The sequence below is a fragment of the Leptidea sinapis genome, chromosome 20, assembly GCF_905404315.1.
Source record: "Leptidea sinapis chromosome 20, ilLepSina1.1, whole genome shotgun sequence".
Lineage (NCBI taxonomy): Eukaryota > Metazoa > Arthropoda > Insecta > Lepidoptera > Pieridae > Leptidea > Leptidea sinapis.
The window spans coordinates 5,838,282-5,855,442 of NC_066284.1; the positions used below are offsets into that span (position 1 = coordinate 5,838,282).

General features: G+C 35.4%; 3 non-coding genes across 3 annotated transcripts; all 3 read right to left on the bottom strand.

Annotated features, from left to right (window-relative positions):
• Positions 1 to 2,629: 2,629 nt before the first annotated feature.
• Positions 2,630 to 2,822, bottom strand: LOC126970380 (U2 spliceosomal RNA). Its single transcript, XR_007730630.1, has one exon. It is a non-coding gene; the product is annotated as a U2 spliceosomal RNA (small nuclear RNA).
• A 7,509-nt stretch (positions 2,823 to 10,331) lies between these two features.
• On the bottom strand, positions 10,332 to 10,524 carry LOC126970387 (U2 spliceosomal RNA). The gene has a single exon (XR_007730637.1). It is a non-coding gene; the product is annotated as a U2 spliceosomal RNA (small nuclear RNA).
• A 5,368-nt stretch (positions 10,525 to 15,892) lies between these two features.
• Positions 15,893 to 16,085, bottom strand: LOC126970371 (U2 spliceosomal RNA). The gene has a single exon (XR_007730622.1). It is a non-coding gene; the product is annotated as a U2 spliceosomal RNA (small nuclear RNA).
• Between the last annotated feature and the right edge of the window lie 1,076 nt (positions 16,086 to 17,161).

The following is a 17,161-nucleotide window of genomic DNA, read 5'->3' on the forward strand; positions in this document are numbered from 1 at the left end:
TTGCTCTATTCGTAACATATGATCTTTAGCATGATCAGTCTTCACAACACGGCCTATTCTGACATTATAAAGGAGAGTGGATTTATTAATAAGGCAGCAACACGTGTTACATCTGCCCGCACCTTCTTATGTGTCGTCTAGAAGAGGTTGAGCGACATCTAGTGGTACATTTAGGACCTAATGTAGTTTCATGACATTTACCAAGACGTGTTGAATTACAATAATATGTCCCTATAGTAAATAAATATATTTCTAAACTATTTCTTATTGATGTTGTTCTCAATTGAAATATGACTGTAATTAACCGTATGCCTTATCGAATATCTTCTAAAATACTGAATCAAATGCCAATTGTCTCAATAAATATTGCATACAACAAGCTAAGCTTTTATCTCTTTTTAAACTTTTATCATCACGGAACTTTAACATTGTAATTATTATGACGGGTACTCACGATATATATTTTATGTATTTGATTCCGATATTTCGATCCAATTGCATCGGAACTCGCGTTCCGCCGTGACCACGATTCATGCAATTGGATCGAAAATCAAAGTCATAATAATTAAAAAGCTTTTATCTCGTCAATATCTTAGTATTTCTCCTTACTTCTTTAATTTATATTCGGATTTTCATATTCTTGTTATAAAAAGTCTTAAGACAGTCAGATTTTATGTTAGGCAGGGTCTACTCTAGCCTCTAGGAGACATGCGTGTATATATCTATGTATGTTGATTGTTATTTTAAAGCAAAAATAAAACTTAAGGCCCATCTTTTTAATAATATATTTATAATTCTGTGTTCAAGTATTCAATTTTATTATTTCTCAAACGTGTTTTATTAAGCGGCAAATTTTATGTACAACTGAAATAGTATTCCTTAGTTCTTTTTTGCCACTATTCTTTTATTTTTAACAATAAAATTTTATATGATATGTTACTTTAAATTTCTGTATCTTTATAGTACTTATATTCCCTGATTCTAGAAAGACAGGCGTATATGACTAAACTGTGAGGTTCTGTAAGCTGACTACGGAACCCAAATTATGGTAAGGGTAGCAGCATTATTTGAACATTGAGATCACTTTAAGAACGTAGATCAGATATCCAATCCGTTACGGTTTCGAGGCCCTTGACATTTGTCACATGACTAGATATTTCATACCGGTATGTTATTTATTTAAATCATTACAAAATCCACAGAACTTAAATTAGGTTATAATAATACTATTGTAGAACTTCTAATAATGGATTAACAATATTTATTTATTATATTATTAATATATTTATCAGCGATGAATCCGAGAATTATTTGTGAAAATAATATCTATGTTAATTTTTTTCTAAATGGAATAATTAATCAACAAATGAGCGTACTCTCTCGTAGTCCTGAGGAATTTCAGTAGTAGTGCTGCCTAACTTGTGACGTAAATCAAATTAATATCACCGTATTCGGTATTCATTTATTTCGAAGAAATAATGCTTATGCTAAAAATTTATGCTATTTACTATTTACCACGACCTCGGAAAAGGTTGAGTTTTTTAAGATTTACAACTTCATCTTTCTACAAATAGTTTTTATTACTAAATTGAGTATAATAGATGCAGCAACCCACATACACTGCATGCAAGAAACACAACGGTAAATATATTTAATTTTTTATATTATTATATATATATATATATTAAGCATGCCTTAATTTGTGCATATGTGCGAGGCGCATAGGTATGTTCTACTAGGGCCTAAAAAATCTAAATTCCTACGATTTATTAAGTCTTAATTAATATTGTAGAAAATAATATTAAAATGATTAATTTGTTTAAGTAGTTTTAGTACATTTATAGAGTCGGCGGGGCCATACAGATTTATTGTTAATGATTGTTTTATATTCGCTCCATTAATTAAGTTGTTTACTAACAGCAAGAGACTCTATCTAGACGTATAAATTATCAATGCAGTTATAATTCCGTTATAGAAATGAAAACCTCTATCATTTTGTTTATATAAATTTGAGTTTATTATATGAAATTATTAATTATACTACATAAAAGTTATGAATAACACAGATTGCGTTTCAATATTATTTCGCCGCTTTATTTTATAGCCAGGTGACTAGTAGGCAGGAAAGATTGGTAACTTCGCATTCTAAGTTTCTTCAACTCCATTCGACAATACGTAAATATAAAGATAGTTTTCTTGTACGAACGTAATTAAGCTTTTCAATATTTAAAATAACCCTTCTACGTCGAGTACAGGCAATTATGAGTAAGATTATAATGATAGATATTTTTTTAAATTAATTATTAGCTTAGTAGTATAATATGATGTGTGAACTATGTGTCTTCTCTCTAATAATATATATTTCAAGTGACCTGAATTGTATAGTATATATTCTGATATAATTGATGATCACTGTTGATATTTTTTTTATAAATTAAAAATGTGAGCCATATATCTTGTATTCTAATTCAAATACATCAAAAAACGTCATTCACTCATGTAATTGCAAATTTTTTTTTTAATTTCACTCCATATAACAAAACCAACTACATATTTGGCGAATTACTATGATAGTATGATGTACTATAACAATATGTATTAAATGTCCAATATTATGATATTTTAATTTATTATATGGGCCAATCCCGGCGGCACTGCAATGCCGGGCCAACCCGTGACAGGAGTGGAGCGAGCCCCTAACACCCCGTCATTTTACAAAAATCAGTTTAATATACTGGTCCCGCAATGCGGGAACTTTCAGATATTAAGCTGAAAAGAACAGATACTACACTTTGATCTTAGCCAAAAGGCCGAGAAGCGATACTGAAACTCTGGTGGGTCTTCCGCGTAGGTCCTTACGGGCCTCGGGGTAACTGTTCGGGGCGATGGCCCCTTTCAGTAGTATAAACGCCGCCTGCAACTACAGACGGGGCACTGGGTGGGACCGGTTGGTCCGTGGTGTCATGTCCGGTGGTATCTTGCTACAGTGCGATCAAGCCCGCGTAGTGTCGCGAGCGATCTGCGGACTGCAGCCGGTTAGCTTGCGCCCGCCGCTCAGCGAGGTCGAGCCCGCCGGTAGTGTACCGGTGAGCGCCCATCAGCCAGCGGCGAGGAAGCAGTCGTGTCCTAGGAGACTAGGTCACGTGGCAGTCCTCTTCTGTCCGGCGGTCGTCGATGGTATGGCGCGATGCCACGCAAATGCTGGGATCGCGCTCCATCGGCGCGCGCGAACATAGAGGTGCTCAGGCGACGAACGAAGTCGTCCAGGCTCTCCATGCGCAGGTTTCTGGAGATGACCTGATTTCGTACGAAGCGTGGTGCTCCGGAGATGGTGCGGAGCGTCAGCGACTGCTGCACTCGCAGCGACTTGCGACCCGTCTCGCTTGTCAGCGCAAACCAGGCGGGGGCAGCGTAGGTGAGTCGCGTGCGAACGTACGCCTTGTATACGCACAACTTCGTACGGAGAGGCAGGTGGGACGCCAGCACGGGTCGGAGAACGTTCCGTGCGGCGCGCGTCTGGGCAACCACGTTCTTAACATGGGGCCGCATCGAGAGTGTCCTGTCGATGGTCACGCCGAGGTATTTGGCCTTCGGGGACCATACGACGGTCTCGCCCATGAGTGACACCGGGGGCGGCAATAGGCGCACCCGCCCGATGGAAATCGCCTGAGTCTTCGCCACATTGACCTTGAGTCTCCAGTCCTTCAGCCAGGTGGGAATCGCGTCCAGTGCTCGCTGCATCTTCAGCGCTGCATGCGGGGCATTCAGCGAGGTGGTAATGAACGCCGCGTCGTCAGCATACAGCGCTAAAATGGCGCCGTCGGCGACTGGAATGTCGTCCGTGTATCTGCTGTAGCAGACGGGCGACAGGCAGCTTCCCTGGGGCACACCAGCTCGGATGGGGCGCTCCGTGGACAGAGCGTCTTCAACCGCCACTTGAAAACGTCTGTCTTCCAAAAAGGTGGCCACAGTCTTAACTACTCGGCGGGGAGTAGTAGACGTGGACAGCTTGTACACGAGGCCGGCGTGCCAGACGCGATCGAACGCCTTCTCCATATCGAGGAATACTGCAACAGACTGCTCTCGCTTGTTGAAGGCGGTAGCGAGATGGTGCAGTACCCTCGTCACTTGTAAAGTGGTGGAGTGTTCGGCACGGAAACCGAACTGTTCGTCGCGTGGCTGAAGATGCGGCGTGATGTGCAGCAACAGTAGCTTCTCGAAGACTTTCGAGGTGGTGGATAGAAGAGTGATGGGACGGTAACTCCCAGGCAGCATGATGTTCTTGCCTTGCTTGGGAATCAGGATGACTCGGCCGAGCTTCCACGATGATGGAAAGTGTCCGGTACGGAGGATTCCGTTGAAGAGCCGCGTCAGAGTCGCGATTGCTCGCGGAGGTAGGTGACGCAGGGCTTCGTTGGTGACTCGATCAGGGCCGGGTGCTTTGCGCAGTCTAGTTCGCCGAATCATCCTTTGGACTTGTCCGGGGGAGAACACGACGGGGTCTTCTGTCGGTACTATCGGCGACTCGAAGTAGTTCTTCACATGTCGCTCGATGGTCTCTACGTGCTGCACATCTGCGGTCGGGTTGGGTGTAAACTGCGTCTCCAGGTAGTCCGCAAATATCTCCGCTCGATCCTCAGCTCGGTAACGTGGGGTTCCGTCACTGGCCATGAGGGGTCTAATCGGGGAGGGCTTCCCGGAGAGTTGGCGGCATAGGCGGTGCATGCCAGACCAGTCGTCACCGGCTCGCTCAATGGCGGAGTGCCAGGATTCGTCTGCAACTGTCTCCAGTGCGTCTGAGATCTTGGCAGCCAGAGCGTTCAGCCGCGTCTTCATGGTCGGGCACCGCAGGTTTTGCCATTGCCTTCGCAGCTTCCTCTTCTCCTCGATCAGCGATACTGAAAAATTCTAGGCAACACATACTCACTAGTTTGCAATAAATTCATATAGCGCCTAGTAAAAACGCCAACAATGTAATCCTGACATCTGAGGGCATTCATGTAAACTAACTGGCCTGACTGAAATGCTGAACCATACCAACCTTATTTTCAGTAGCACACACAGACTGCCCGGTGCTATGATAGATATGTGGGGAACTTCCTCTAGATGTCGCCTTTCAGAAATTTCAGTATTTAAGTAATATACTGACTTGTGTTTTGATATGATTCAATCAGCTGAAATGTTTCTTGTCATGTTGTTTGGTTTATTTATGAGCGGATTCCTATTTCGTTAAAAAAGAAAGATTTTTATTCACGTGATATTATATCATCTGTTAATGAAAGTTCTTCTTATGTTTGTTCTTCGTTATTAGTTACAATTAATAATTTTATTTATTTTTGTAAACCTACAACTTAATACACTTAAAAGCAAAACATAAAATATAAATCATTGAACAATAAAAGTTTCCACAATAAAATAAAATAATTAAGAATGATTTAAGTAATAATTACTTAAAAAATTTAGTTAACAAGAAGACAATATAATTTAATACAAATAAGAATAATTTATGCTAAGACATTTACTTAATTTGTTCAACTTCTGTTACGAACATGAAAAGTAATCAATTGAACAGTATTATTTGTTGTATAATACACAAGAATAATGAATAAAAGCGTTTAGTGCATATTGAGTGCGTGTAGTATGTAAGTTAAATAAAGATTTAATTTGCGAAGATTGTCGTGGATATTAGAATTTAAGGCAAAGAAGAACTTCTTCTTATTGGAGAGTCAATTAAATTATGAAGTAATCTTAGCAGGAATGTTTGGTCTTTTACCTTACGACGTTTTTCCAGAGAGATTAGATAAATAAGTACCAAATTGATCGATAGCGGAACACCAAAATTTTCAATGCTTTAATAATTATGTTTGAAATTTCTCTATTTCTTGAATATGGACTTTGCAATGAGATTTCACCGAGCCGAATTCAAGTATCTATACTTGAAATCTTTACTAACTCTAAGAACAAAACCAAGCATTTGATAGGCTTTTGCAGTCACATATCTATAGTGTTGAGTAACAGAGAATCATGGTGAACGCCCAAATCTCTCAACCATAAAACCCGTCCAACAAGATTCTCATTTAAAGTGCACTTGAATTTAATATTAATTTTTTGCGGGAAAATTATATGACGTAACTTTTTTTTAATATTAAGCTGTAAGAGATTATCATTGCAATATTTACACAATTCATTCAAAGTATCCGGTATTTAGTTACAATCAGAATGATTACGTACGTATTGTTTTATATATCTTCATATCATCAGAATAGAAAAGAATTGAAGAATGTTTAAATACTGCAATGATGTCACTAATGTTTAGATGAAATAAAAGGGGTCCAAGATGAGATCCTTGAGGAACACCAGAAGTAGCAGGCACGATCGTAGAGCCTTTAGTAAAACGCAGAGCTTTTAGTAGAAGTAACCTGTAACTTAAACACACACAATCTTCTAACACAAAATCATCATCGAAAAATTCATTCACGTAGTTCCCTTATTTATCTTCAGACTTCTGAGATAGCCGTTTCTCTTGTTTCAATTTCTCCTTCAATTGTAACCGCCTGGCTTTAGTCCCGAGGTTTGAAGTAAGCCAGCGGAGGAGGTCGCCATGTATACGGAGTTCTTGAATTTTTCGAATTAATATTAGATGACAGATTTTATCAAAATTTTAGAATCATCGGTATACACAACGTCCACCTGGAAACCTTGATCCATTGCAATAGTTACCTGATGAACAAACTAACATAAGTTGAACTCCACAGATCTATTGTTAATGAAACCATGCTGTTGAGAAATGATAATGGGTCGTAGAATTGAAAAAACCATCGAATATAATTATAATGTTGAAATATTCGTTTAGTAGAAAGCTGTTTATTTTGATAGTCTTTACTTCAATTCAGTTTTATTTATATTCAGAACATTAATAATTATCACTGATCTTTACTTGGTAATGGGTCTTTGGATCGGTGGAGACATGGGATTTCGTTCACGCGGTCCGTTGGTACGGGCGCTTATGAAAGAGTTATTCACTTCAGGGCCGGGGGCACCAACTCCTCTATACTTAAACGAGACTCCCTTAGAGATTCAAAAATTATATATATAAATAAAAATAAATAAAAGTCATCGTTAAAAAAGTGCTTTTTACAAAATCCTTCATTAATATAATCTTATCTGCGGTAAGCTAAGTAGACAACTAATTTGTAATTACTAACATTTAGTTGATAATTATATTTTATTTTGCATTTTATTGATTTCTATACTACTTTGTTTAAAATAACATCTTGTAATAACTGTATTAATTGAAAATAATTGTTCTTTTCTTTTAAATATTATGTAATTTAATTTTAAGCGGCTTAACAGTCACACACAGATAAGCTTCCTAAAGTTTAAGTGTGTGTTATTATATTGAAAGCTATAACTATATTGTATTTTAAATAAATATTATTAAAAAAAAATCTTCCAGATGACCTGCAATTATCAAGTTTGATTGGAGCTTATGTATTTCATCGGCTGATTTTTCATTCAGTTGATAATGTCATTCTATCGTTGTTGGAACAGCCTGTAATCAGCATCTAAGCGGTTCAGCTATGCGATAAAAAACAAGACTACTATCATTATTATTTGCAGAGGGTGGCTATATGGCTAGTCCTGATTGGGTCCTAGTAACACCACGTCCAGAATGTAACTATTGTGTTCGCCACTCATACAAACTCAAACTAGACTAGCTGATCTCCGAAAATATCAAAAAGATATACCACGATAAAGATATTTTTAAAAACTCTTTGTTAAGCTTTACATCAAACGACATTTGACAAAAGCCTGTCAGAGAACTGACGAATTATTTATTATAATATTATTATTTTTTATTACATATCTTTTAATCATGACGCTTAAGATTAAGAATTGGTGTCCGCTGCGCTCCAAAATACCGCAGGCGTATTTGCAAAGTGCGGCATATATATATACTACTCCCAAGTAGGCGTACTCGAGCCAGTCTTGAACAATGTTACGTCGGCGTGCCACATGTTCTGTTAAACTTTGCTAAGGCTTAGGCCGCTACGGCTATGGTTTTTTCGCGAGTGTGGTTAACCGCGAAACCCATAGAAATCTTAATATTATTAAAATTTCTATGGCACACACCACGAGATAAATATAAAACGCGAAACCGACCGTGATTTTCACAGTTTGAAGATAAAAAAAAGATGTCAACGAAAATTTTGCAAATATTGGGTCCATCTACAAACTAGCTGTTGAGTAGTCAGTAGTGGTCTCTTTCATAAGAAATATAAAATTTTAAGAGAAACCCAGATATATTTTTCAATTACTATCCGATGTCAGTAAGCTGCTTCAATTAAATTTTGCACAACGTGCGACTACATCACCTTCGTGGATTGAATATTGGGATTCTGGGATAAACTTTGGTACTCTGCGTTTGAAAGTGACTCCAACTCGGTTGACGAAATTATTTCAATAGCGCGTGAACACGACAATTCTTCGTGTCGGCCGAACACTAGGCAAAAAACCGCTCGATTACCCACTAAGTTAATGACAAATTTTGCGGCGCTTGTATTCATTTTCTGGTTTCACAAACTCGGTTAAAAGCCGCTGTGGTTTAACCGTGGTGCAGTCTAGGCCAAATAATTGAACCTAAAATGCCGGGTTGCGTAGTAAGATTTTGTAAAAATAATACTACAAGAAATAAGAAAGACACTGGGATCACATATCATCAGAAAATATATTGTATTTTATTAATTTTAATGTAAAATAACACAAAGCGTATGTTACAAAATTTGAAAGATGCCATTGAGTGTGAAGATGCCACGCACGCAAGCAAACTTTACAAAAAGCCAATACACAATACAATATAAAGTTGCCGTAATAAAAAAGCTATTGCTCTTAGGTAGTGCGGTATCTAGTTGACCAATCCTTAACAATTAATTATAAGCATGGACGTTTCAGATGTTGTTAACTTACGTACGTCTAAATACACTCAAAAGCTATGAAAGCGTAGAATAAAATAGCGTGGAACTGTAAGCCTCTATTTTCAGCAACAAACGCACTCTAAAACTAGGTCACTGACTTATCATAAGAGTAAGACGTAGCTGACATGCACACTAAAGTAATGAACTTGGCCTGTTGTCATGCGTTGCCTCACAGCAAGAGACTCTATCGAGACGTATACTTTTCTGAGATTATTTTAGTGATGTTTTTATTCCAAATCTCTATAATTGTACGCTTCAGATGTTGTTAGTCTTTTTTAGTATATATTAATAAGCTTAATTAAGGTTGTTAATTTAATTGATATTTTTTGGGATTCTTGAGATATGTACTAGATTGGGTGATGGCCGTCTCCAATCATCCACAGCTGTCTGTCAAGAGCTTTCTACATTCATTATTTTCCTACTGATTGTGTCCTGTGACTATGTCAGATTAAATCAAAATTACTTTATTCATGTAGGTCACGGAAATGATACTTGTGAATGTCAAAAAAAAAATCTTATTGAATCTACTGCGACTTCGTAAAGCGTTGAGCTAATGAGAAGAAGTAGCTAGAAACTCATTGCCTCTCTTTTAATTCAGGATTTATAGTTTCATCGATTTACAAATCATTTCAATTTCAATATAATATGAAAAGTGATGCTGCTAACATACTCAAATGTCAAATAGTCAATGCCTTACACGAGTAAGTCAAAAAAGTAAATGTAAATTAATACAAAACAAAAGTTATTGAGTACAGTACCTGTATCATCCACACACACCGTAAATAAATAAAGGAAGACTGTGAGAATTTTATAAGGGATTATATATAATAAGAATCATCAGTCTACCCAAGTTATTGGTCTTCCTACATTTTGTTTTCCTGATGTCCACTTTTGCAACGAGCAATTTCTGTAGTTCACCTCCTGTCAGTATCCGTGCAATTGCATCAGTGATCTTGGTGTTTTTTCTTATCTTGTCGCTTCTTACTTTGTGAATCTTTCATTCTTTTGTGCAATGCTCACAATTTTCTGTTTATTTTTTTTTTGTAAAAGTCCGCGTTTGACAGCTGTACAGTAAACAAAAAAGGACCCTACTACTTTCCATGGACACTATCCATTACTACTTTCTTCGTGTATAGATTGTAATAGCCTTTTTAGGTTAATATATAATTATAGTACATATTAATGATTGATGATCACCAATTATTAATAATTATCACTTAATATAATATTTTTAATAACTTAAAATTATTTATTACACTTTCACATTTACAAAAGATTACATTTACATTAGTTATTAGTTAGAAAGTTATTAATTTAAGTAACGGAATACTCGTATAAAACATGATATTTTAATTTATTATATGGGCCAATCCCGGCGGCACTGCAATGCCGGGCCGACCCGTGACAGGAGTGGGGCGAGCCCCTAACACCCCGTCATTTTACAAAAATCAGTTTAATATACTGGTCCCGCAATGCGGGAACTTTCAGATATTAAGCTGAAAAGAACAGATACTACACTTTGATCTTAGCCAAAAGGCCGAGAAGCGATACTGAAAAATTCTAGGCAACACATACTCACTAGTTTGCAATAAATTCATATAGCGCCTAGTAAAAACGCCAACAATGTAATCCTGACATCTGAGGGCATTCATGTAAACTAACTGGCCTGACTGAAATGCTGAACCATACCAACCTTATTTTCAGTAGCACACACAGACTGCCCGGTGCTATGATAGATATGTGGGGAACTTCCTCTAGATGTCGCCTTTCAAAAATTTCAGTTTTTAAGTAATATACTGACTTGTGTTTTGATATGATTCAATCAGCTGAAATGTTTCTTGTCATGTTGTTTGGTTTATTTATGAGCGGATTCCTATTTCGATAAAAAAAAGAAAGATTTTTATACATGTGATATTATATCATCTGTTAATGAAAGTTCTTCTATGTTTGTTCTTCGTTATTAGTTACAATTAATAATTTTATTTATTTTTGTAAACCAACAGTACCTACAACTTAATACACTTAAAAGCAAAACATAAAATATAAATCATTGAACAATAAAAGTTTCCACAATAAAATAAAATAATTAAGAATGATTTAAGTCATAATTACTTAAAAAATTTAGTTAACAAGAAGACAATATAATTTAACACAAATAAGAATAATTTAAACTAAGACATTTACTTAATTTGTTCAACTTCTGTAACGAACATGAAAAGTAATCAATTGAACAGTATTATTTGTTGTATAATATACAAGAATGATGAATAAAAGCGTTTAGTGCATATTGAGTGCGTGTAGTATGTAAGTTAAATAAAGATTTAATTTGCGAAGATTGTCGTGGATATCAGAATTTAAGGCAAATAAGAACTTCTTCTTATTGGAGAGTCAATTAAATTATGAAGTAATCTTAGCAGAAATGTTTGGTCTTTTACCTTACGACGTTTTTCCAGAGAGATTAGATAAATAAGTAACAAATTGATCGATAGCGGAACACCTAAATTTTCAATGCTTTAATAATTATGTTTGAAATTTCTCTATTTCTTGAATATGGACTTTGCAATGAGAATTCACCGAGCCGAATTCAAGTATCTATACTTGAATTCGGCTCGGTGTACGAATATGTTTAAAATCTTTACTAACTCTAAGAACAAAACCAAGCATTCGATAGGCTTTTGCAGTCACATATCTATAATGTTGAGTAACAGAGAGTCATGGTGAACGCCCAAATCTCTCAACCAAAAAACCCGTCCAACAAGATTCTCATTTAAAGTGCACTTGAATTTAATATTAATTTTTTGCGGGAAAATGATATGACGTAACTTTTTTTTAATATTAAGCTGTAAGAGATTATCATTGCAATATTTACACAATTCATTCAAAGTATCCGGTATTTAGTTACAATCAGAAGGATTACGTACGTATTGTTTTATATATCTTCATATCATCAGAATAGAGAAGAATTGAAGAATGTTTAAATACTGCAATGATGTCACTAATGTTTAGATGAAATAGAAGGGGTCCAAGATGAGATCCTTGAGGAACACCAGAAGTAGCAGGCACGATCGTAGAGCCTTTAGTAGAACGCAGAGCTTTTAGTAGAAGTAACCTGTAACTTAAACACACACAATCTTCTAACACAAAATCATCATCGAAAAATTCATTCACGTAGTTCCCTTATTTATCTTCAGACTTCTGAGATAGCCGTTTCTCTTGTTTCAATTTCTCCTTCAATTGTAATCTCTCTGGCTATAGTCCCGAGGTTTGAAGTAAGCCAGCGGAGGAGGTCGCCATGTATACCGAGTTCTTGAATTTTTCGAATTAATATAAGATGACAGATTTTATCAAAATATTTAGAATCATCGGTATACACAACGTCCACCTGGAAACTTTGATCCATTGCAATAGTTACCTGATGAACAAACTAACATAAGTTGAACTCCACAGATCTATTGTTAATGAAACCATGCTGTTGAGGAATGATAATGGGTCGTAGAATTGAAAAAACCATCGAATATAATTATAATTTTGAAATTTTCGTTTAGTAGAAAGCTGTTATTTTGATAGTCTTTACTTCAATTCAGTTTTATTTATATTCAGAACATTAATAATTATCACAAATCTTTACTTGGTAATAGGTCTTTGGATCGGTGGAGACATGGGATTTCGTTCATGCGGTCCGTTGGTACGGGCGCTTATCAAAGAGTTATTCACTTCAGGCCCGGGGCACCAACTCCTCTATACTTAAACGAGACTCCCTTAGAGATTCAAAAATTATATATATAAATAAAAATAAATATAAGTCATCGTTAAAAAAGTGCTTTTTACAAAATCCTTCATTAATATAATCTTAGCTGCGGTAAGCTAAGTAGACAACTAATTTGTAATTACTAACATTTAGTTGATAATTATTTTTTATTTTGCATTTTATTGATTTCTATACTACTTTGTTTAAAATAACATCTTGTAATAACTGTATTAATTGAAAATAATTGTTCTTTTCTTTTTAAATATTATGTAATTTAATTTTAAGCGGCTTCACAGTTAAGATAAGCTTCCTAAAGTTTAAGTGTGTGTTATTATATTGTAAGCTATAACTATATTGTATTTTAAATAAATATTATTAAAAAAAAAATCTTCCAGATGACCTGCAATTATCAAGTTTGATTGGAGCTTATGTATTTCATCGGCTGATTTTTCATTCAGTTGATAATGTCATTCTATCGTTGTTGGAACAGCCTGTAATCAGCATCTAAGCGTTTCAGCTATGCGATAAAAAACTAGACTACTATTATTATTATTATTTGCAGAGGGTGGCTATTTGGCTAGTCCTGATTGGGTCCTAGTAACACCACGTCCAGAATTTAACTATTGTGTTCGCCACTCATACAAACTCAAACTAGACTAGCTGATTTTCGAAAATATCAAAAAGATATACCACGATAAAGATATTTATAAAAACTCTTTGTTAAACTTTACATCAAATGACATTTGACAAAAGCCTGTCAGAGAACTGACGAATTATTTATTATGATATTATTGTTTTTTTTATTACATATCTTTTTAACATGTACCCGCGCTTAGATGAAGTATTGGTATTTGCAAAGTGCGGCATATAATACTACTAGTCTACTAGCCAGTCTCGAGCAATGTGCCACATGTTCTGTTAAACTTTGCAAAGGCTTAGGCCACTACGGCTACGGTTTTTTCCCGAGTGTAGTTAACTGCGAAACCGCTCGAGACGCACACACCACGATTATAAAACGCCAAACCGACCGCGATTTTCACAGTTTAAAGATGGATTTCAAAAGAGCTTTATTTGGTTAGATACTAAAAATCAGAAAAAAGACGTCAATGAAAATTTTGCAAATATTGCATACAATAAAATTTTAAGAGAAACCCAGATAGATTTTTCAGGATGTCAGAAGGCTGCTTCAATAAAATTTTGCACAACGTGCGACCTACATCACCTTCGTGGACTGAATATTGGGATTCTGGGATAAACTTTGGTGCTCTGCGTTTGAAAGTGACTCCAACTCGGTTGACGAAATTATTTCAATAGCGCGTGAACACGACAATTCTTCGTGTCGGCCGAACACTAGGCAAAAAACCGCTCGATTACCCACAAAGTTAATGACAAATTATGCGGCGCTTGTATTCATTTTCTTGTTTCATAAAATCACACGGTTAAAAACCGCTGTGGTTTAACCGTGGTGCGGTCTAGGCCTAATAAATACTAAAATGCCAGGTTGCGTAGTAAGATTTTGTAAAAATAATACTACAAGAAATAAGAAAGACACTGGGATCACATATCATCTGAAAATATATTGTATTTTATTAATTTTAATGAAGAATAATTACACGAAGCGTATGTTACACAATTTGAAAGATGCCATTGAGTGTGAAGATGCCACGCACGCAAGCAAACTTTACAAATAGCCAATACACATTACAATATAATGTTGCCGTAATAAAAAAGCTATTGCTCTTAGGTAGTGCGGTATCTAGTTGTATAATTCTTAACCTAAGCATGTTTCAGATGTTGTTAACTTAGATAATTAATACCTCTAAATACACTCAAAAGCTGTGGAAGCGTCGTATAAAATTGTGTGGAACTGTAAGCCTCTATTTTCAGCAACGCACGCACTCTTAAACTAGGTCACTGTCTTATCACAGTGTGAGACGTAGCTGACATGCACACTAAAGTAATGTACCTGGCCTGTTGTCATGCGTTGCCTCACAGCAAGAGGCTCTGTCGAGACGTATACTATTCTAAGATTATTTTAGTGGTGTTTTTATTCCAAATCTCTATAATTGTACGTTTCAGATGTTGTTAGTTTTTTTAGAATATATTTGCTTAATTAAGGTAACGTAATTTAATTGATATTTTTTGGGATTTTTGAGATATGTACTAGATTGGGTGATGGCCGTCTCCAATCATCCACAGCTGTCTGTCAAGAGCTTTCTACATTCATTATTTTCCTACTGATTGTGTCCTGTGACTATGTCAAATCAAATCAAAATCACTTTATTCATGTAGGTCACGGAAATGATAGTTGTGGATGTCAAAAAAAAATTCTTATTGAATCTACTGCGACTTCGTAAAGAGTTGAGCTCATGAGAAGAAATAGCAAGAAACTCACTGCAACTCTTTTAATTCATGATTTATATTTTCATCGATTTACAAATCATTTCAATTTCAATATAATATGAAAAGTGATGCTGCTAACATACTCAAATGTCAAATAGTCAATGCCTTACACGAGTAAGTCAAAAAAGTAAATGTTAATTAATACAAAACAAAAGTTATTGAGTACAGTACCTGTATCATCCACACACACCGTAAATAAATAAAGGAAGACTGTGAGAATTATATAAGGGATTATATATAATAAAAATCATCAGTCTACCCAAGTTATTGGTCTTCCTACATTTTGTTTTCCTGATGTCCACTTTTGCAACGAGCAATTTCTGTAGTTCACCTCCTGTCAGTATCCGTGCAATTGCATCAGTGATCTTGGTGTTTTATCTTGTCGCTTCTTACTTTGTGAATCTTTCTTTCTTTTGTGCAATGCTCGCAATTTTCTGTTTATTTTATTTTTTTGTAAAAGTCCGCGTTTGACAGCTGTACAGTAAACAAAAAAGGACCCCACTACTTTCCATGGACACTATCCATTACTACTTTCTTCGTGTATAGATTGTAATAGCCTTTTTAGGTTAATATATAATTATAGTACATATTAATGATTGATGATCACCAATTATTAATAATTATCACTTAATATAATATTTTTAATAACTTAAAATTATTTATTACACTTTCACATTTACAAAAGATTACATTTACATTAGTTATTAGTTAGAAAGTTATTAATTTAAGTAACGGAATAGTCGTATAAAACATGATATTTTAATTTATTATATGGGCCAATCCCGGCGGCACTGCAATGCCGGGCCGACCCGTGACAGGAGTGGAGCGAGCCCCTAACACCCCGTCATTTTACAAAAATCAGTTTAATATACTGGTCCCGCAATGCGGGAACTTTCAGATATTAAGCTGAAAAGAACAGATACTACACTTTGATCTTAGCCAAAAGGCCGAGAAGCGATACTGAAAAATTCTAGGCAACACATACTCACTAGTTTGCAATAAATTCTTATAGCGCCTCGTAAAAAAGCCAACAATGTGATCCTGACATCTGAGGGCATTCATGTAAACTAACTGGTCTGACTGAAATGCTGAACCATACCAACCTTATTTTCAGTAGCACACACAGACTGCCCGGTGCTATGATAGATATGTGGGGAACTTCCTCTAGATGTCGCCTTTCAGAAATTTCAGTATTTAAGTAATATACTGACTTGTGTTTTGATATGATTCAATCAGCTGAAATGTTTCTTGTCATGTTGTTTGGTTTATTTATGAGCGGAATCCTATTTCGTTAAAAAAGAAAGATTTTCATTCACGTGATATTATATCATCTGTTAATGAAAGTTCTTCTAATGTTTGTTCTTCGTTATTAGTTACAATTAATAATTTTATTTATTTTGGTAAACCAACAGTACCTACAACTTAAAAGCAAAACATAAAATATAAATCATTGAACAATTAAAGTTTCCACAATTAAATAAAATAATTAAGAATGATTTAAGTAATAATTACTCAAAAAATTTAATTAACAAGAAGACAATATAATTTAATACAAATAAGAATAATTTAAACTAAGACATTTACTTAATTTGTTCAACTTCTGTAACGAACATGAAAAGTAATCAATTGAACAGTATTATTTGTTGTATAATACACAAGAATGATGAAAAAAAGCGTTTAGTGCATTTTGAGTGTGTGTAGTATGTAAGTTAAATAAAGATTTAATTTGCGAAGATTGCCTTGGATATCAGAATTTAAGGCAAATAAGAACTTCTTCTTATTGGAGAGTCAATTAAATTATGAAGTTATCTTGGCAGAAATGTTTGGTCTCTTACCTTACGACGTTTTTCCAGAGAGATTATGTTAGGAACACATTGATCGATAGCGGAACACCTAAATTTATAATGCTTTAAGATTTTTTTTTTAAATTTTTATATTTCTTGAATGTGGACTTTCTTATGCACTCTCAAAGATAGTGCGTTGGTTTCAGACGAATAATCTGCACTTAAACAGTAAAAAAACAAAGTGTTTACGG